The 22,660-nt window shown below is 40.7% G+C and overlaps 1 long non-coding RNA gene across 1 annotated transcript; it reads right to left on the bottom strand.

Annotated features, from left to right (window-relative positions):
- Positions 1–9,995: 9,995 nt before the first annotated feature.
- On the bottom strand, positions 9,996–19,348 carry LOC120741533. The gene is made up of 2 exons (XR_005697636.1): positions 12,855–19,348; positions 9,996–11,082 (listed from the first exon to the last, which is right to left on the bottom strand). It is a non-coding gene; the product is annotated as an uncharacterized LOC120741533 (long non-coding RNA).
- Positions 19,349–22,660: the final 3,312 nt, after the last annotated feature.

Below are 22,660 nucleotides of genomic sequence, written 5' to 3'. Positions count from 1 at the left end.
TAAAAGTTTGTGCAAGGTTGGATCAGCTGGAGGAATAATATTTAATTACTCTTGAGGTTTTATTTTTAGTTATACCACACTGTGAGGTGTTTAAGAAAGTATAATGGTGTACACTGTGAAGCTGATACACTATACAGATCATTTTATAAATAAAGTAAATGGGGCAAATGTCACATTAGCGATTGCTCTTGTTGAAACATTATTGATCTGTCTTCACAAAGCTTCTGACATCCAACAATGAAAACCTCATCAAAGTCATAAAATCAACTTCCTTTTTTAAATACACGTCAAAGAGCAATGCTATGAAGTCCACATGTGTGGAGGGATCTGCGTTTGTTATATTTCGCCATTTATTCGTTTTTCCGCCTTTAATTTGTCAGCTATTTCACAAACATTTTAAAATACAAACACATTACATTTTATTCACTATTATTTGAATTACTTGATAATAACCACACGTAAAACATGTTGTTATCATGATGCTTTAACTCCCAGGGAAACGCTTCACCTTCAGAGTTCTCTATATTCAACTGATTTATGAAGCTACTCAGACATTACAGTGAATAATGCAGTGTGCTAGTCAGCAATCAGTAAGAGCACTCTTCAAAACTTTATATTTTTTTCTGCACAAATGAAATGTTTATGTGGTGCATCTGTGCAGCTCTTAAAGCAACAGGGAATAATTCAGGGCCATTAATCTATTCAAATGTTTGCCGGCGACAATCAAAACGATCAAATTAATGTTAATGTAACTCCTTGGGTGCAAAAAATATTTCCTTGTGTGTCCATAATGTGACAAAGTACACAGGAACTGTTCCTTATAAATCTATATGTGCACATGTCTGGAAAACAAAATAGAGGGCTCTTATCTAACATAGATCTATATATATATGTATCTGCTCATTGCACAGTCCTGGTCTTCCCTGAGGATCTAGGTTATTGTCAGCCCACTCTATATTTTAGGGCCAGGTCAGATCAGCTGTACTGTACTGGTTTATTATGCACTAATATCTTTTCTGTATGTTCATTATGCTTCACTGCTGCCCCGGGAACTTGGACACCAGCACCGGGCCTCATAAATATGAATCTCCAATCTATGGAGCAGATGAAGGAAATATATGACTTGAAGGAATGCGAGAAAGTACTGCGTCCAAAGATTTGGTACCACATCACCAGTATACTTCATATCTGGACTGTGCTTTCAGTTCTGTGCAGATGACTGAAGACACTCAAGCTGTGGGCAGGCTGCTTATTGAATTCAAAGGTTGGAATGTGTCCTGTGCTAGCACGGTATGTTCAAACCAAGGCTTTGCATTGCAGGGGGTAGCACAGAATGGAAAGGTCTGAAATGTAATGCATTTGAAATGAAATGAATAGGTGCCAAGGAATGAAATATGACATGCTCACTCCTGAGTCCTGAAGTCTCGGGAGCCCCCGGCTGGGACTTTATACACAGCTGTGCATATATATTGCGTGTCTATATGATGACACACACACACACACACACACACACACACACACACACACACACACACACACACACATATATATATATATACATACAGATATGTATGTGAGAGGAAATGTACGTGCATGTTCTACTAGAAGTCGAGTGTGTAATGTGATGCAGGCTGCTCCTGTGACTTCTTCTTCTCTTCACCTTCCTGTTCAGGTCTGATGGAGATTAAGGGCCATTAAAAGCTCTCTGCTTCACGAGCAGTTTCTATTGATCACATCGACTCAACCCACTGTAGCCAATGATCTGATTACAAGTGTTGTACCCCCATTCTTATCCCCTCCCCCTCCATCCTCTCTCTTCTTTGCCCCTCCCCTCTCTTCTTCCTCCCATCCGCCGTTACTGGTTTATCCTTCTCTGTGGATGTTGCTCTGCCTCTGCTGATGTCAGCACCGGGACATGCCCAGAAGGCCCCGAGGCCCCTCGGCAAGCCTCTGAATATTTGCTCGCGTGTCTATCTGTATTTTTGTCTTTTGCTCTCAGTGTCCACTCGTGTAGCTTACCCACTCCTTGTTTCTGTGCTCTCACCATCCAGTCCTCTCTAAACACAGCAGAGTTGATGAACCTTATTTCTACATAAGAGAAATGGATTGGCTCTGCCCCTAAGCTAAATGAGCTGAGACAGTCTGAAAGGCATCAGCTAACACCCTCCTGATTCCCACCCCTCTGAACATCACCTCCTCCCATCCTTGCATGGTCAAACACCCCTGCGGGAGCACTCTCCAAGACCACTTTGGTTATTAGCACTGACAGGGGCTCAAGGAAATCTTCTTAGTTTGTACTGTACAGGAAGTGTCCCACTATCCTGCTAACTCAGGGGGATTCCCGCAGAACCGGATATCTATCCCCTCTCAGAAATGCCTTATCTTAAAGCCATCTGGCATGATGAGAACAATTGATTATTTTTTTAGCCACAAGAACAGCATTTAACTATGAATGGCAGTGTGTGCTGATCAGTTCACCACTTTGGTCCAGAAATACCCCAATAATTATTGAATGGATTTATTTATTTCTTTTGCAGAGATTTATGGAGTCCAGAGGATGAATTTTTATCACTGGGGATCCTCTGACTCGAGCAATACCAGGAGGCTATATTTTCATCCATACATTCAAACATCTTGATTGATTGCAATGACAGTTTGTGTAGATGTTGATGGTAGCTACCCATATGCTACCCACAAAAAAGAACCTGGCACATACAGTAAACTTTGGTCTCAACTAGGCCCAACATGCAAAAAAATTGACCAATAACTTAATAAACCCACAGCTGTTTCTTTCTTGTGTGAAGTACACGTGCATTCTTAAGATACTCAAATTTAATCAGCTAATGATTTATAAAACAGGTGACTAACAGCCCGAGACAGTCCTAAGGAAAATAAGACCAATTTCAACATGTCTGAGTTTTTTCCACTTTCAGCCTGCTATCATTACATGTGCAATCCATTTTAAAGATCAAAGTGACACAAAGTGAAACTAAAGAACAACAACATTTCACTTCTTTATCATTCAAACAACTTGTCAAGGTCTAGAAATGAACTTTCTACTTCAGCTGTGTGTTGTTGCTGGCATCACCACAACAGAAGGAGCTGTGCGTTTGATTGAAAAAAAAAAATCCTAATGGCTTTGCTGCAATTTCTTACATTTGTCAAAGCCATCCAGTGGACCTCTTGGCTAGCTAGTTCTGGCCACAGTGTCAATGTCCTCTGTGATGTTTGCATTAAATGAAAGTGTCAGCAACAGCTGTAAAATATTCAGCACAAACATACTTTGACTCCTCAGCTGTGGCTTAGTGAGAGGAGCGTGCTGAATTGTTTTACACAGTGGTCATGAAGTCAAGATTTTGCCTGCTGGGATTAGCAGACTTACATTTCAACAGCCTTTTTGATGAAGACTGACTGAAAACTCTCTAAATACCTCACGGACAAGTTTGATTCCACTTTAAATACTGTAATACATAATGTTATTCTTTAAAGGAAAGGCACATGCTGTGACAGAACTGGGTCTAATAGCAGTTATAGCTATGTGATAGGAGCTGGTGCCTGTCCTGGTTCTATCAATCAGCCATAGCAGGGAGGGATTCACAGGGCCCAAAACAATACAAAGAGAATAACTGAAGTGCATCACGTCAGCAATGGCAAAACTGCTGGATTTTATTTACAATGCCCACATTTTATAATGCAGGAAAAGGTCTGCATTGACTATGAGTTTGGGGCGCTTTGCTTTGATATAGAGTAAAATCCTTGGGGCAGAATCAGGGGAAGAGCTGGAATATGAATAAAAGGAAGATCCATTATATTCAGAACCAGGAGAAGCCATGAGAATAGGACCACATGGGTGGGAGGCTTGTAAACAGCTTTACAGCTTGGATGAAAGGCCCACTGTGATGTGTGTCCAAGCAGAGAACATGAGAGTGTAACACTGTAATGTGAGATTCAGACCCCCGAGAGCATAAAAAGTCTGGCGATAACACAATTAAAGCAGATTTTCATCTATTTTCATACCCCTATCAGCAGAGTCATCCCCAGTCTTCAAAATGCATGAAGATTACCATAAAGAAACCTAAGTGGTTTGTCTACATCTGGGCTTTGATATTGTGCGGATGCTGGGCAAAGGCACTGACCTTCGCCGCTACTGCAATTACATCATAGAGAAGCTTCCGCTCTCATGCATATTAATGCAGGTTCTGGAGGCATCACCCACACCTCTGATTGCCAGGATCTGAGCTTGCCATTGCATGACAAGTGTATCTGGACGCAAAGTGTATGTAATGGGTTTCTGCTTCAGGAGTGATATAGACTACGAGCAAGACCAGATCAAAGGTGCACACACTTTTCTCCGCAGGGGGATACAAGAGATACTCTGTGAGGAAAAAGAGAAAATATGCATCAAAATGAGCATGTGGACTCAGTAACGCTCAAACGTGGCTAAAGGTTAGCCACAATCCTCTTTCATTTCGCTCTCTGGTGCTCTTCATTTCCAAATGGGGTCACTATAATCTTAAGACAATAGGATATTTTGGAGCGGATATATTTAGACTGAAGGACACATAATAAACCTAATTGCAGGGGTATCCTGGGTATAGCCCAGTATTTTCTTTTCTTTTCTATGGACGACCAGAATGTAGAATTACAATAACACCAGTGTTTTTAATCATCCTGCAATCCACATTATTACAACAACTGCTCTTAAACTGGCAAAAAGCACAATAAATAAATAAATAAAAATCCAGATGGACTAGCAATGAAGAGACTTTAAACAGGAGACTCATTTTGCTTGTGCAGAGACTCTTGTTACCAGTAGGGGGCCTCCTTGTTATAACATAAAACACGCACATGACTGGTTCCATTTTCTAGCAGCCACAGCTTGATCCTGAGCAGACGATGCTGATTCAGTGCTGAATTTGTTAGTCCACCGGTGATGCAGGATATTCACATTTTGCTGATTTACCTAAGAATTCTATTTGATTTCATGAAATCAAACATTTTTTAGCAACTTAAAAAAAATACTACTATACAATTACAGCCGCAATACCAACAAAACTAGTTGTTTTCACTTTGACCATGTTAAAGAAATTTCCACAATTCCTAATGTAATATCTTTGCTAAGCATAAATTTAATATATCTATATCTATATCTATATATCTATATCTATATATATATCTATATATATATATATATATATATATATATCAGATTTTAATATGATGACATGGTGGAACAGAAGCGCTACACTAGCCTTGAATTAATAAACAGTTTTTAATCATATGAAGTCAAACTGCTCTTATTCCCTTTATGCCATAAAAGGCCTGAAGCAGCGTTAACTTCTGTGAAAGAGCTTTGCTCACCAGGGAGCCAGTAGGGGACTAACCATCATGTGAATGGGCTCCATTTGCTGCATCTGCTGCTGCACTCATCGTGTCACGCCTGAACATATAAAAAAAATAATAATAATAATCTGAGGAAATAAAGTAAGAAGGATTTCTGTAATATTTCAGCCTCACTAAGCACAGTGTGCCACAGAGTGGATGGTTCTGAGTGTGAAGCTCAGGCTCAAACTGAAGGACACACTGAATTGCGATGCTGTGCATTAGTTACTTCTGATCATTGCAGTGCTACTGTCTCATATTAAATCCCCATAATGAGTAAATTAGTGGCTCTCCATCTGCGGCATTGCAAACTTACAGTCACACATGCTGACTATATTCACAGACCCCTGCTGGGTGTGTTGGTGGAGAATAAACATACACACATTACATCTCACACATTGGAGCAGCTACTGTACAATACACAAAAGACCACATTATAGCTTGGGTATGCACTGTAATTCATGCACTTACCACTGAGAAAATGTTGGCATGGAGAACCCTGATTTACAGTTTGAAGTATAAGAAAAGGTCTTTTGAGCAGTACTATTGATCTGACTACACCCCTCCCCCATCTCCCCTTTACTGCTGCCCTCCCTCTGTGGTTACATTCCTTCCTGTGTCACGGACTGCACTGTAACATATATGTCTGATTCACTGCACATTCATCATCGATCTACAATCGCTCGCGTTTCGTGCTATGAAAGAGCAGAGACCAGCTCATGATTGGCATCAAAAGAGCTTGTTTCAAAAAGAATAATATCTTTGAAACCAGTGAAAATGTCACCAACAGAAAAAAAAAAGGAAAAAGAAAAAAGAAAGCAAAAAAAACAAACGTCTCAGTAGACTCATTATGACCTAGCTTCGGTCAGATGACTCTATAGCTCACACTTCCTAAAAAGGCTTGTGCATTTAAAAAAAAAAAAAAGGGCTATGTGTAAAACGATTAAAGCACAAATGTGAGTCTCCAATAATTTAAAGCGAATGCACAAAGCAGTAGTTTAATTCTAATATGAAGGAACAGGATGTTAAACATACATTTAAAATGAACACATGGGCAGCTTGAAGGAGGCTGTGAGTAACTGCAGAAAAATTATTGTCACCTATAATTATGATCTCAGTCATTAACACTTTATCTATGTGCAATAAAACAATTCATGCCCTATTTTAAATATATATAAAAAACATCTTCATACCTACATTAGATGTGTGTGAATATTTTTCTGAAAACACAAACACATATATGTAGCCATATTAACAATCACACACACACAGATACACACACACACAAACACACACACACACACATTTACATATCATCTGCAGCCATCTGCTCTAAATGATAGGTAATTAACTCAGGCCTGTCTTTGTCTCTCTCGCTGGTCGGCTGACATATAGGAGCACTTCAGCGGAAATATACGTGAATCGAGGACTTCAAAAGAATGAAAGGACAGGAGGATGAGTGAGGGGAAGAGGATGAGGAGGAGGACTGTATGATGTTTGTGAATGATGCTGCACAAACCCAAAGAGGCAGTGCAGAGAACCATTACAGTGATGAGAGAAAAAAAAAATGGAGATGATGGAAAGAGGACATGCTGGGTCAGAGAGGCTGAGAACACGCACACAATCACACAAGCACACACAGCGCATTGTGTGTGTTGGTTTGTATGTGCGTCTGTGCGTGAAACTGCCTTGCAGCTCACCTACAGACTTCATATCAAGGTCAATCTGTACTGAACCTGATGCTTTGCACTGTGTAGGTTGGAATACAGAAATGCTAAAGCTAATATTGGCACCGCCTCCCTCATCCCCCCAAAAAACAATAAACTGTGGAGTCTATTTTGGATCTTTACATCACATGTGGTGTTTTTGAGAATGCAAAACACATTTTTCACAATGCACAGAATACTGAAAAATATACATGACCAAAAAATCCCTCCGCACAATTATTCTAGTGAAAATGTTATCTAAAAATCTCCAACCAGAAAATAAAACGACACATGAAAATTCCTGAGTTTATACACACACAGAAAATAAACTCTTTCTATCCTCTTGCAGAGATGATGTCTTTTACACAGTCTGAAAAGCAGGCAGATTCCTTTGTTAAACCTCCTTTTCCAGCAATGTCTGCCCCTCCCAGACACCCTGCCATCCAGGTCTGTATCTGTTACAACAGTATGGGGCTATAATTAGCCAGGTATCTCCTGCAGTAATGGTAAGGGGGGGAGAGAAGCCCTGCATCTACCTTCTAGGACTGGAGACCCAGTTCTCATCAAATGGGATAATTAGAGTGTGTATGGAGATGTGATTCCAGGTAAGAGGTGACAAAGAGCACAGGAAAGGACATTTCGCTACACATTCACCTCTTTTCCTCAAATAGTGAGTGGACCGGGGCTTGTGTCACAGGCTGAACAAGACAAGGGCGGCGGCAAAAGAACAAGATACCACAAGGCACTGTGGTAGATCAAAAAGAAAAATGGTATGAAGACAAAAAAACAGATGAAATGAAGATTTAGTGACAAATATTTGCCCCATGCACATTTGAGGCGGGGCATGAGGTAAGAAAAAAACAAAAAGGTCATGACTTCAACTGCTCAATACACCTAATCGACAGCTTTGGTGAATAGGGTGCATAATGATGTATGGAGATGCTGTATGAGACTTGACCTGGTGCAGCAATTCCCCAGTGCCTCTGCCTCACCGTGATAGAGCGAGGAAGACAAACACACAGTAACACAATCAACATGATGATGACGATGACGATGATGACATGGGGCATCCTGGTAGCCTCGATATGCTGTAGATCCCCACATCTGCAGTCAGCATCCTCTCTATCTGCAGTGTCCCTCCCAGGACGCCCGGCTGACACGTCTGCACCGGTCAGCAGGATACAAACACTCTAATGCACCATTTCAGCAAACAAACAAACAAGCGCTGCCATGGTAATTGCAGTGATTACGAGATAAGCGTCAGGAGGAGAAAAAAAAACAAACCCCACACACACACTTTTGTGGAGGAAGCCCCCCGTGTGACCTTTCGCTGGGATGCAGAAGCAGCACTGCAGCTTGAATCCAGACACGTGTGACTAGCGACACATAGATCCACAGGACGGGTCATGCTGGCGTAAAATACGGAGACGCTAAAGCTTCCCCAGACCTTCACCACACCTTGAGCTTGGCTTCAAAAGGTGCAGCATTTCCAAGCAACAGTCTGAAACTGATATATTCACCACAATAATGGCCTCAATCCAAATATTTTTTAAGACTCTCAGCAGAGGGTGGTTCGCAACTTTCTGCATGGGTGATATCAACCTCCCCCTAAAATTATTTTCCATAAATCATATCTTTACAAAGCCTCTTGGCTTAGTTTTTTCACACAACTCCTACATTCTTAACTTTGCATGTACTAATTAATTTACACATCGCCTGCTGTGAAATTATAGCTCTTTTTTTCTATTATATTGTTATTTTTTAAATTTTTTTTGCACGGATTCTTTGCTTATGTGTAGCTACATACACACATCAACTCTAACTTTCTTTCCACATTTCTATTATATTCTAATTTATTTCTCTTGTACTATAAGTTAAGTGTGCTACTTATTATGTTTAAATAAATCTTGAAACTCACCGTATTCGCAACATGTTTGACATAGATTAAATAATTAAGGAAGATAATGAAATAATTATTTTATCCATCACTGAAACTGATATGCAGTTCGCACTGTAAAAATGATCAAACGCCTTTGTTGTTTGGTATTAACTTATTATTATAGACATATTTATTTACTTTGATTTTAAATAAATGCATTTTAACAACACATAATATTGTAACATGGTATGACAGAAACCCTTGCTGTCCATCTCTAAGTAAAAAAATATTCTGGCAATACATAAAGCAGCAGCAGGGATTGCCCTGACCTTTACAAAAATCCCCCAAATTCCCAATTCTTTGAGTTAGAAACAGGGCTCAAAAACCTCATGAAATATTGCCAATGTCGTTTTTATTATATATACGCGGCACATTGTGGGCTTTGTTAGTGATTTATGATTTCTTTTCTCTTGACGTGTTCATCTAAAATTCTGACTTTTAAATATTTAAATTCTGTTACTTTTCTTTTGGCAGTGCTCTGAATCTGGCTGGTAGCTCACTAACTTCTGGTGTCTCTCGTAAACCCATGCAAGCTGCACAGATCTGCATGCATATCAAAATAATAAAGAGTTAACTGATTTATTCATGCGATGGCACTGTTGTGGTGGTTCTACGAAATACTCTGTGCGCGTTTTTGAGCTTGTGTGATTTGAAGGTATTTAAATTATTTAGAAACCATTTCCCCCCCCAGTTTAGCAGGTCTAAAAACAATATTTTTAAAGCAGGTAATCTGGGTTTTTTTTCTAAATTTAAATGTTAAAGCACTATATTAACTAAAGTCTAAAATTCCACACACAGGCAATCAGATGAAGTTTATTTGATTTGACATGCTGCTGATCTGAGGTGAACTGATGCAAGTTTAACGATAAACTGATTAAGGTTCCGACGGCAGTATGTTGATCCAGATTTTATTGCGTTCAGTGAAGACAGGAAAGAAGAAAAATATGATAAAATGTTTATGCTTGTTCTATTTTTCACAGAAATGTCATGGCTGGTAAAACTGGCTTAGTCACACATACAGAGCTGAAGGTGTTAGAGGAAAATCAATGGTTGGATTGCAGTGTAAGGTCCTCCGGGTGAGGTAAACACAGTTTGCTATACATTCTGCCTCAAGAACATTGTGAGAAAAGCCTCCAAAAAAGGAAATGCATGAATTTAATCATGAACTCAAGCGCACAAATGACACACATGCACATCACGTGCAAAATATTAATAGTAGTTTTAATTTTTGTAGAACACAATTACAACAACATTGCTGTTGCTTACAACTGGTTCAAAAGGTATCTCATGTTTGGGCACACGTGACTGCCATCCCCCTTCCCCCCCTCCCCCATTTCACTTACACTCAGTCTTACACACACACACATCTCCCCGTTCCTGTGCTGCTACCAAACTCTCAGGCTATGAAATGTACATCACACCTCCGATCTAAGGGAATCTCACCCAAATCCTTCCTTTGAATTATTGAAGAGGACCAAGCCAGCTTGACTCTGATTATCCTCCAATCAATATGCCTCGCCTCTCCTCCTATAACATCAAATGCCTCCGACGATCGATTCAGCCAATCAGAGGAGTCGGTGCAGCTCGAAATGCAGAGTGTATTGTTCTGCATTGTTTACACTGACACCGCCTGGCGTGTACAATAGGTGTGTTTATGGTCAGGACAGACGTGATTGCTGATTGACTTAGATGGTCCCGTGTGTGCTTTAGCTGTCGGGTATGTCGCCGATAACGCCACCTGTTTGTTTCGTTCTCGTGGTTTGCAGGAGCATCAAGTTGAGCAGAGATTTCACGGAGTCTATTTTTCAAAGGCTTTTCTGAATTGGACACGCAGCGCCGTGCTTATGTTTATCTTTTGGCGGCGTGTGCGAGAGCGAATGACAAAGACAAGATGCAAGTACGCATAACAAGGAGACTGCTTAAATCGTTTTACACCTGATAAAGTTTGTATCCAGGGCGTTGCTATAGCTCACATGGTTGAGCAGGCGACTCGTATGCTGAGGGCTTCTGCAGGGGCTGAAGGGGCTCCACTGTCTTCCCGGTCTCTGCACCTTCCTATCAATAAAGGCAAATAAATAAATAAATAAATGAAGCTTGAATAAGTTGTAGAACATAGACCCTTGTCAAAGATAACCTCGAAAGCTGAGTTGAGCACTAATAAAACTCTTTTAATTTCACTCTAAAAAGCAATTTTGTCCCGAGTGCGAGTCTGAGAGGCTTGCAGCGATTTTCTTTTTCAATCACAGACTTACAGGTGAATCAACACCTCACAACCGTTTTACAATGAGCAGACTGAATACAAACATACATCTGTAACCCTACAATTATACAAGACACACACACACACACACTCTCTCCCTCTCAGGCCCATATAATGGTTGCAGGAGGCTGCTCTGTTATTTGCAAAATGGAACAGTTGATGTGTGATTGTTGTCTGTCTGTACTTAAAAGCTGCTGGCTTCTTCTTAAGATGCTGTCAGGCTTTTGCACATTTACTCCTGAAAACAGAGAATCCTCGCTCGATCGGCCCTGATAATTGTGCCATAACACAGATCACACGGAATGGGCCTCACGTGAAAGAAACACTTTGACGATGGAGGTATGCTCTGAATGTGTGTGGACGCTGGATACTTTAACTCAAATCGTAATTTTAGGATGGGCCTAAGGGTTTCAGGAGTTTGACAGCAATATCATACCGGACCAAACACCTATTATTTCATGACCGCGCACACACAAATACCTTCACTGCAGCTTGCACCGATCAGCTGCTGCATCTCTGCACACACATGCGATCTGCAGCAGGATGGATGTATCAGCGGGGGCCAGATGATGGCACTCTTCTCTCTGTACCAGGCTGCTGGATGCCCCCACCGCGTGCATTGACTGCATGATGCAGCTGGCCTCATTTTAATGATTTAAATCACTTGAGGTCCGTCGCCACACATTTTAGCGGCTTGACTGAATTTATCCTCGTTGATAGAGATCAGTGCCCTCAGCCCTGGACGTTGCCAGACTACAGTAGAAGGAGAGACCTCTCCGACTGACATGATTGGATACAGCTCTCCGCTCTGATTTTACTTTTGATCCCGCCGCTCTGACTCTGGCCCTGGGGACAGATGAGTGGAATGGAGCGGTAGAGATAGAGCAGAATGCCATGCACTCTTTTCTATCTCACTGGTCAGCCTTTTATACAGATGCAGGTCCAGAATGAATACTGTTGAAATGTACTCATGTTCTCCTATATTAAAAACAGGCATTTTGAATGCTCCACATAACATGCTGCACGTGAAGTACGGTGGCTTTCTGTAGTTAAACGAGCCTAAAAACACATTACTGCAGCGCAAAGTACAAAATTTACACTTGCAACAAATCACTTGATGATTATGTGTGTTTTAATTGGACCACAGAGGCACGTTCTCGATACATAGCAGTTAATCAGAAAGACTTGAGAGAACGATAATGCAATGCTGCTGCACAGAAAAAGGCTTCTGTTCCTGGAGTCAAGATAGGCTGAAACATACACACGTGTGTTACCTCCTCCTGTTCAACAGCAAGGCACTGCGAGGTGCAGGCGGAGGATGAGATGATACAAGTGTAACCTCTATAGAAGAGGTTTAGGAGCCTCCATAGCGCCATCACCATTCACAGGCTCAAACCTCCCACATAGAGAAACACAACGCTGTGAAGTGAACAGCAGGTCATCGGCAAAATATCGCTTTTAGCCTTTGCACTGCACTCATTACTGAAAGTACATACACACAGGGAACAGGGACGCACGCCACTTTGCATGCATGCAGTCATTATAATGCAGAGACAATGTTTCTTACCATGTGATCGGGCATGCTCAGTTAATTCCCTCTGTTGACCTGGAGCCCAATGCACTATTGATTAGCAGGATGGCAGTGTGTGTTTGTGTTTGTGTGTGCCTGTAATGACGCATTGTCGAGCTGAAGCTATAACAGCGTGGCGTCAGAGGGCACCGTGGTGCGGCAAGGTCAAATGAAGGACGTCGGCGAGTGCTGCAGAATTAGAGCTGAGAGCCTGAGCGAGGGCCGTGCTGCAGAGGGAGAGCAGAAAATAGCACAGCTGAGGGAGACAGAGAGACAGAGCACATAAATAACAGGGCTAAGATTTCACCCTTCCCTCCATACGCCGTCACTTTTACTTCACAGGTAGCGCACTGTGACGAGTAGCCGCAAATTTATGTCGCCTGAAAGCTTTTCACGAGCCGTCCCACCAACGAGGGATTTGCTCTGATAAGGCTACAGTGATTCCACCATAAACACAGACACACACATACACAGAAAAAAAAGCCAGGGAGGAGTTTACACAGCAAGCTTTCCACAAGTTGCAATATTACACTCAGTTACACTCAGTTACATCAATGTTCATTTGAGGAAACTATTACTTTAAGAATTACAGCACGGCTGTTGCTGCATGCTGTATTTGTGGGCAAGTGTACAAGTGAACTTCAAGAACTGGTTATCCAAATTTAAGTTATTAAAAAAAATACAAACACACAATACAAATAGATGCAGCTGCCTGATAATTTTGTACTTTATCTGTATATTATTCATTGCTGAAACTGTATGAAAGAGGAGAAGCTATAGCTAAAGCAGAAGTGCCTCAGAAGTACACTTTAATCAAGAACTTCAGTTAAGGTTGTCACCAGTACTTTCATTTTTGTCCTGTGTATAATCGTGCCACAATCATTTGTTACCATTAAAATCCCCCGGAATTTAATTTAAATTATTAATACTGATTTAATGCAGCATTATATTTAATACTATTTTTTATATATACACTGTACAATAACGCCCCAACTTTCTTCAGTTGTCTTTCTTTTTGCAATTTTTTTTTGCTTTTCTGCCTTTACGGTTACCGAATTTGTCTTTTTTTCCTTTACAGTGTCATCTATCATGGGAAATCTGACCCATATTGTGTAATTAAACGATCGATACCTCTGAAATAGTGAGGGATGTGTCGCGGCCCGAACACCAGCTACCATGACTGATTGGGATCCGTTGTCTTAGATCTGAGTTGCGTCCTCTGCGGGGCAAAAACAATCAGAGGACACTCCACAGAAAGTCCTGCAAAGGCCCGGGAGCCACAGAGGGTGTGACAACTTCTGCAGGAAGTTGAGGAACGTGAGGAATTTTAATGCGGAATGTGAGATATATTTTCAATTAGACTGCCTAAATGACTTTTCCCTTTTTCAATAAAAACGGCTGTAATTGGAAACAGAGTTCATTCTATTATAGTTTAATTATTTCAGTTATTTCAGAAGATATACAGGTAAAGGTTTGCTGACTTTATTATGGACAACACTGGCAACACAACTTATAAAGGGGACTAAGATTTTCCATCAAATTATATACAATTTATAAAGCACAGAGTAAAAGTCAGCTTCACTTCATTTATTTAATTTGGAAAAACTGTAAACATACTATATTTTTATTAGATTAGTGACTTATTAACTGAATTAAGTGGATTTGAAATAAAGGTTATATCACAAAATTACACCGCATCAAGCAAAGTTTACATATTCCTCTTCTGCTGGAATAATGAGAGAGCGTTCCCCGACAGGTGTGTGGGTGTTGCAGAGTACACTGAACACAGCTGCGGCTGACACAAAGTGAAATTAAGGCAGCTGCTAAAAGCCAATGGTGGAGTAGTTCTGAAAATGCCAGCGGCCATTTCTTATCTCACATCACAACAATTAAAACTGTCTGGGAGGTAAAACACAGTGAATCGGACCTGGACTTGTGGGTTTCCATAGTAACATGTATAATTATGGTAATTAGACCATTGTGAGCAATCTATTCCATCCAAATTAGGTAAATATGCACGGAGACCTAAATGTGCTCTGTGGAGGAAATGCAGAAACAACATTGCAGGTTTCTTGGCATTAAAAGCACAATAAAAACTTTTGACCCCTTCAGGCGTAATGACATTTATTTATTGGAATACAAGAACGGAGCTCTCTCCATCCCTGATGATTTCTACAGTAGGGCCGGTAATTTTAGAACAAAACACATCTCACCAGAATATATCAGTGTCAGTGAGTTTAGACTCACTGCGAAGGCGCTTTTTCCAACTTGTTTTTGTTTTGTCGTTATTGACATTGCAAAGTTAATTACAACTTTAATTATTTTTGCTCCATTTGCTGTATCTAAATGCATAGAAATATACTGATGTACACTGTAGTGTATAGCACTGCAACATAACTCAATTCTGTGCTTTACTTAACGTAGTTTTAAGTTATTTTGCATACATAATATGATTATGGAGAGCAAAATTGCATCTTTTATTGTACCACATTTTTCTGCATCACAGAGCGCTTGCTAGCTACTTAGCAGCATATTTTTCTTTTCATTTAAAGGTTAGAGGTCCAGAGCGGTAAACGAATCTCACTTTCATTTGCCAATTTTTCTTTTGAAAACACAAAAAGATTAAACATTTTGGAGAAACAGCCCGTGTCCCCAAATCCTTACTCACAAACAAGTAGCTACATGTTGCAGCTAACTATTGTTTCTTGTTACCAACACTATTAATCATCTCACGACCCCTCAGATTTATCTCGTGGCCATTTGGAGGGGCTCAGTTTCTGGTTTGGCAACCATGGGACTAAACCTAAAGTCTATATAAAGGAGGTAAAATTACCACCACCTACCTAATAAAACATGGTGAATAATGAGAATTGGAATAAAGTGGAGCTTAAGCGGCAGCAAAGTGGGAACCAAACGGCTCGTCTACAGACTTCGTCTCTTAGGATAAATTGTCAGGGCTTCTGGTGGGGCTACAGGACATCTGATTCAAGGCTTCCTGTAAAATTATGAGCAATGGAAAATACAATAAAACACCAGAAAATAATGAATGCTTTAGTTTCAACATTGCATAAATGCAGGATTTAAAAAAAAAAAGTAAATCCAAATAGTGATCCACATATCACCGGCATGATACAAGTGCTGGTACAGTACTGGTATCGTATTGATAGCTGAACCGATCATCATTAAAATGTGTTAAGAATTTGGAAATTGATGATGGTTCATCTCATGAATCACGACACACCGCACACCCCTACATAAGCTGCCTTTATCGGACAAAAGTATTTGTATTAGTATCGGCGGTGCTGGGCCTCTAGTTACTCGGTACTGGATCGACACCAAAATTTCTATAGTCACACAACACTAGTGTTTGCTTACATGTAAACCTGCTCAAACCTTACTTACCTACAGGATAACAACCAGACAGCTGCATATCCATATACAGATATATAGATAATAATCAAAAATCATGATTAATCATTAAGCACCTTCAGTTTTTGACACTTAATTACATGTTGCTTATAATTAACGACAAAGAATCTGAATGTTATTTTTTTTACACTGCTACTAAAGTGGGTGACATTTTCTTTCTTCCAGTTTGTCATCAAGCCAGTTGTGTTTGCATTCAAATAACGTTTCCCTTCAAAGCAAAGCCAAGCTTACACTGGATGTTAGAGTGACTGTTAGCATCTCCTTTAAAGATTTATGTTTCTACTCCAAAAGCTGAGCTTTCAAACAAATGTCAAAGGTCGACGGTACAGCATCAAGGAGAGGCGTTGCCTGTCATATTCACCCTGTACACCCTGCCCTCAGGGGTCAGACACCATCCAGAGCAGGTCACTGGGTTCTCGGCCACACGGTCACAGAGGACAGTGCGTGCTCAATATGAGACATGAGCTACAACCATGAAAACACGGTCAGTGTGTACAGATTAACCTCTGAATTAACATCCTGTCCTCAACAAAGTCCAAGATCTACAGTAGCTGTGATTTATGGCTGCACAGAAGACGCGAAGGGCTCGGCGTGTTGCAATCAATGCTGGTCACTTTGTTTGTGATCGACTGTAATAAAATTTGAGTTGTTGATGGTATAACCTTTTAAAAAAAATCTTTGTCACAGACATCACACTCCCCTTTACTCTGACCACCACTAATATTGATTCTCCTTCATCATGCATCTTCAATTTAAATTGTCCACTGCGACTAGACGATGGAGGAAATATTAGCACGGTAACAGAGAAGGCACTGATTTGTGAACTGATAGATAAAAAGCATTTATCATTTCGGAGTGCCCGTGATAATTAATTGATATCGATTGAAATGAGGAGTGAATGCTGATGCTAAGCGCGCAACTACGAGAGGCGGGAGAGAACTGATGATCCAACGTTCACGCGGCTCTCACGTATAGTGTCCTCAGAAGTGTAATGCTCCTCTTCACTGCATTACAAGAAGTAGAGGAGATAGATATGCAGATATCTTGGGTAATTGAAGGCTATTATCATAATGCATGCTACCTTGTGTAGTATTCATATTCAAAAGGACAGGTTTGAGCTGAAAATATTTCAAGACCCTCAGCCTTGATTGCGGTTTGAGAGTTAGAGGATTGCAACCATCGATTCGAATTACATATGTGAAGAGTAGCATAAGGACTTGTCTTTTGTCTTTGTCTGGGAGTTCATGCAATTTAAACATCAAATTATTAAGTTCAATATTTGATGTTTCTACCATTGATGTTAAGAGGGTGATGTGAGATCTACTTGTGCATTGCTACAAAATGGAGATTTCACTATGCAGCAAACTCTTTGATCTCTATGGCACGGTGCTCACAAATGAGTCATTTCAGTGATAAGAAGGCGAAATTTGCAAGAACAGCCACTGAATTTGTTTAAGCTGAAAGAATATTGTAGCGGTTGGAGTAAAAAGTCTCTTTTTATCGAGAGGTTGTGCTCAGGGCATAGGAACTCCACCTAACTGTTTCAGAGGGAAGCCAGAGAAAGAAAAAATCCACGCTTTTTAGCTCCAAAGCAATCTGCATTATTCTTCAAGCCCTTTTTCACATGGCGGCTGCTGATGGATAGATTAAAGAAGCTCTATAATTTCTCTATAATTTTCCCCACCTTTCTAACATCTCAGAACCTTTGCAGCTCACTAAATCATTTGCTTGGTTCTTGGTTCTCCGGTGCCAAGGTGTCCACACAAAGGGGACTCAACTTTGTGATCCACGGGAGCCCGAGAACACCTCTTGATTATATTTATTTCTCTGAGAAATATCATGAAGCTTGAACTTTGCTCTCTCTGCCCCTTGTTGCGCTGCAATCAGACTCTGCAAAGCACCCTGTAATTACAAGAACCATCTCCTATTCATCAGTGGACAGAACGAAAATGCCTGCGTGTATAACGGACGTCTCTATTCTGCTGGAAAGTATGACTGGGGTGATTTCTTTTCCAACTAAATGCCAATAAAAGGTCAGTAATAGAAAAAAATATTTGTTGTGTTGAAAGAGAGGAAAAACAAAGTAAATACAGTCTGACGACAAGACAATTTTAGTTTACTTGGCCCATGTATTTTGAAATACATGAAATCATTTTAATACCAAAAGTTAGAGTTATATTTGTGCAGCTCTAGGCTGACTCGATCTGTCACCACAACTGATGGTTAGTTAGCAAGGGGACCTCCTCAGGGCTAAAAAACCTAAGCCTGTACAGAAGATTCAAAGTGCTAATGTGCGTGCATACTGCAGTTTCTCCGGCAGTCACTGGAGACTGGCTCTAAAAGTGAGTAAAGTGTCACATTTTACTGCTTACAAAAGGTTCTGTTAACTATAGTAAGTGTTTTTTTTAAAAATATCTCACTATTTAAATTATATTAAACCATAAAATGATGCATTTTCACTGGTCTGGCTACTCTGGGCTAATTTGAGCCACCGAACTGGATGCCTTGACTGCTTTGCTGCTACCTTTTTGAGCTTTATAAATTTAATTATCTGACAAATAACAAAGCTTTCTGTGGGATTAATGGTACTGACAAATCATGTAAGAAGTCTTATGTGGTAAGACTCCGTATTTCTTTTATGACTGACCACTAATTAGCAGGTATTTGGTGGTAGTCATCTTGCTAACCAAGATAGCTAGTACTAGCTTATGGCTCATCAAAAAATGGCTAACACTTGCTAAAAAACTAAAAGTAAATGCATAAATCATTCATTATATATCTTTTATACAGACTTTTATACAGAAGCAGCTGTATCAGTCTTCCATCTCCAACTCTTGGAATCAAACTGAATATTTATATTTCCCAAAATATCAAATTACTCCTTTAGAAAAATGCTCCTAACTTATTACACTCCAAATATTTTTTAGGTCTCATAATATCAGCTCAGAGACAAAACGAAATGTGCAATTTCTCTAGTTGTTCTGGAAAGTCGCTCAATTAAGGCCAGCGATGCAAGTAGGAATGAAAGCAGTCTCACGATGTGACATTTTACACATACTGAGAAGAAAAAAAAAAACTGAATAAAGAGGCTCGAATAAATAATGCTGCACTGCAATGATAATGTTTCAGTTTGCAGAATCAAAGATTGGCACAGTGGACAGATGAGAATATAAGATATATATATATATATATATATATATATATATATATAAAATCGTGAAATCCACAAAAGTAGAAGACCACGAGATAGAGATTTAAAAAAAAGAGAGACGGGGGAGAAAAAATTAAAGAGTGAAAAAGACAGAGGGATACAGAGGGAAGTCTTCATAGAGATTTCTTCATATGCTTTTCTGCGATTTGCTGAAAATTCATTATACGCTCTCTTCTTTTTCCCACACCCAAAATCCTTTCCATAATTCTAAGCACTGAACCAGCCCCCCTGTTCATTTTAAGACTCCATTGTTTCTTATCGCACCGAATGTGGTTGCTGCTCAGATAGGGCGTGCTTCTTTTACACACCAGCAGCAACAACAGCAAATGATAAACACCTCAGTTTGCTCCTTCATTCTTTCTCATCCTTCACAGTTTTTCTGCTTTGATTTGAGCTCCTGCAGTGACCAAAAGATATGAACAACCAGTGCAGAGCGGCACAGAGGTGTAGCAGGCTTTCACCGCTGCTAAATATATACCGTTACACTCATCTCTTGTTAGATTTTAATGGCTCCAGTGCACTCGTGTAGCAAAGTCTCTCCAGGCCAGATTCTTTCTCTTCCCCTCTCCTCTACGGCCCTTCACCCGCTTGCCTCGGGGCATTAGCGGGCCTGCCGAAAGAAATCAACCCTGCATCACTGGAGACACGCGGACCCCAACCTCCCTCCCCATGCTAAAATAAACTGCTCACCTTCCCTGTGTATTATTAGCACATCAGTCTGTTTTCAGGTGAATGGGTTGCTTCTCCTGTGCACTCAAGGTTACCCAGTCGATTATTTAAAGTCGAATAATGACAGAACAGCTTGTGTTTAAGTACTAAAGCCTCTTAAAATTGAGCTTTCAGTGACGAGACTATAGGCTGGCTTCAGGCACCTTGCACTGGCATGCACCTGTAGTTATCCCATATGTAGCAATGATTTTGGATGCACAGATCTGGAGGGATGAGGAGAACCTAACATCATCACAATCAACTGGATGCAGATTTGGTGCAACGGTTTTTGTTCCCGCTGGCTTCCTGTGAACACCTCCTCCATTACACGAAGCTCCATACAGCTGTTCCAAAATGGCTGCCTGCTTCTGTGCTTCTGTTTGGTGTCAGAGGGCTAAAGCGAGGGAAGAAATATATGCTCCTGCGGATACACAGAGATTAGGATTAGAGCGAGAGCTGCAGCATTTGGGGACTTTGTCATTAACAGGCAGTTTTAATCAGGGTCTGTCCCAAGGCTCTGCTGCTGCTCGCCTCAGGAGCCCTGCAATCCTCAGAGAGCGGAAGAGGCAGAGCAGGAGAAGAGGAAGAAACAAGGAGAGGAATATGAAAGAGGGAGGATAGGCAATGCAGGGAGGAGGAGAAGATGAGGAAGAGGGAGGGAAATAGGAAAAGAAGGCCCTATAGTATCAGGAACAGTATTGGGAACAGTGAGGGGGAGGCAGCATGCAGAGTAAGGAATGCTGGATGTGTTATTGCATGTACAAGCTTTGTATAGTCTGTAGTAGGCAAGATGGTTGCTGGATGTGCTTTACGCTCCCTCTATGTGTTATTGATTTTGCTCCGGCTTGGTGTCTGTGTATTATTTGAATCTTAAGATGTCAGTGTTGGTAATCACCAGCTCCATTAAAAGGCAGGCAGCACGGCCACAGCCAGGGAGCCTGGGAAGGCGGATGAATTATTAAGGAGAGGATGAGGTGGTGGGACATTTCCACCATCGTCCTCACGAATGTCATCCCACTCAGCCGGGAGACACACAGGCACAGGCTGGCTTGACAAAAATCGACAGTGACTTTCTCCTCCCCCACCCGGAACCGGTTTGATCCTGATTGCAGACACTGCAGCTGGCAATTTCCAGAATAATCTGCAGCTCCAGCCCTGCCTGCCTGCCCTGCCCCCCCTACAGATCCGCCAGCTCTTCCCACCCCCACCCTGCCTTGTGCCCCGGCATCCTCCACGGCCCTCCAGCAGCATCGATAATATGGACAGGAGGATAGGCCTTTGATTTGCTGAATCAGAGGATCCCATCTCGCCACCCTTGTGCGTGTGAACATGTAGATGAGAGAGAGGCAGAGTGAATACATGCAAGCTAATGTGTGCTTATAAAGTCAATAAAGCTACAACATTTTTCACGCAAATAATATTCCCACAGAAATCGGAATTACAACTAGTTTGGGTTAAAATATGAACATATGAATGTAAAACAAAGAGCGGACACAAGTGATTTTTTTTAAGGATGGAGCATTGAGACCCACACAAATCATTTAAGATGAATAAGAGATAACAGTTGAAATTATTCATCTGTACATTTGTCTGCTGGATTTTTCCATCCTTATCCTTATCCTGGAAGTTGTGTTTTCATGAATTGATCATGCTCTTACAAAAAAACTGAAAGAAATTCAACACTTACTGTTTTTTATGGTGTCTATCTGGAGGTTGTTTTTTTAGTATTTATCAAAGATGTACATATTGTTATTGTAGATATTGCCACCATTTGGCAATGGTTTGTTGTTATACTGTTATACACTCACTGCCTGATTCTTCAGATACACCTGTTCAACTGCTAGTTTGAACAATATTTTAATAGGCCAATCACGTAACAGCTACTCAGTCCATGGTCAAATTGATGTGCTGAAGTTCAAACTGAGCATCAGAAAGGAGAAGGAAGGTGCTTTGAATGTGGGATAGTGCCTGGTCTGATTATTTCAGAAACTGCTGATCTACTGGGATTTTCCCAGACAGCATCTCTATAGTTTATTATAAATGATTTGACAAACAGAAAATATCCAGTGACAATTCTCTCAGTGAAAATACTTAATAATAAATCATTGCTGGTGTCAAAGGTCAGAGGAGAATGGCCAGACTGCTTTAATCTGCTAGGAAAGCAACATCAAATAACCCCTTCGTTACAACCGAGGCACGCAGTAGAGGATCACTGAATGCACAATATACTGAACTATGAAGCAGCTGTAGTTGGGCTACAACAGCAAAAGACAGCACCGGTCTGGTCTGATGAGTCTTTATTTCTGCTGAAACATTCAAATGTTTGGGTCAGAATTTGGCTTGAAAGCACGGATCCATCCTGCCTTATATCCGTGATTCAGGCTGCTGGTGGTGTGATGCTGTTTGGGATATTCTCTTGGCACACTTTGAGCCTCTTAGTATTACCTGAGCATTG

Source organism: Simochromis diagramma, unplaced genomic scaffold, assembly GCF_900408965.1.
Source record: "Simochromis diagramma unplaced genomic scaffold, fSimDia1.1 OVJJ01000602.1, whole genome shotgun sequence".
Classification (NCBI taxonomy): domain Eukaryota; kingdom Metazoa; phylum Chordata; class Actinopteri; order Cichliformes; family Cichlidae; genus Simochromis; species Simochromis diagramma.
Note: the sequence above shows the minus strand (reverse complement) of the source record. Positions and strands in the feature narration are given on the sequence as shown.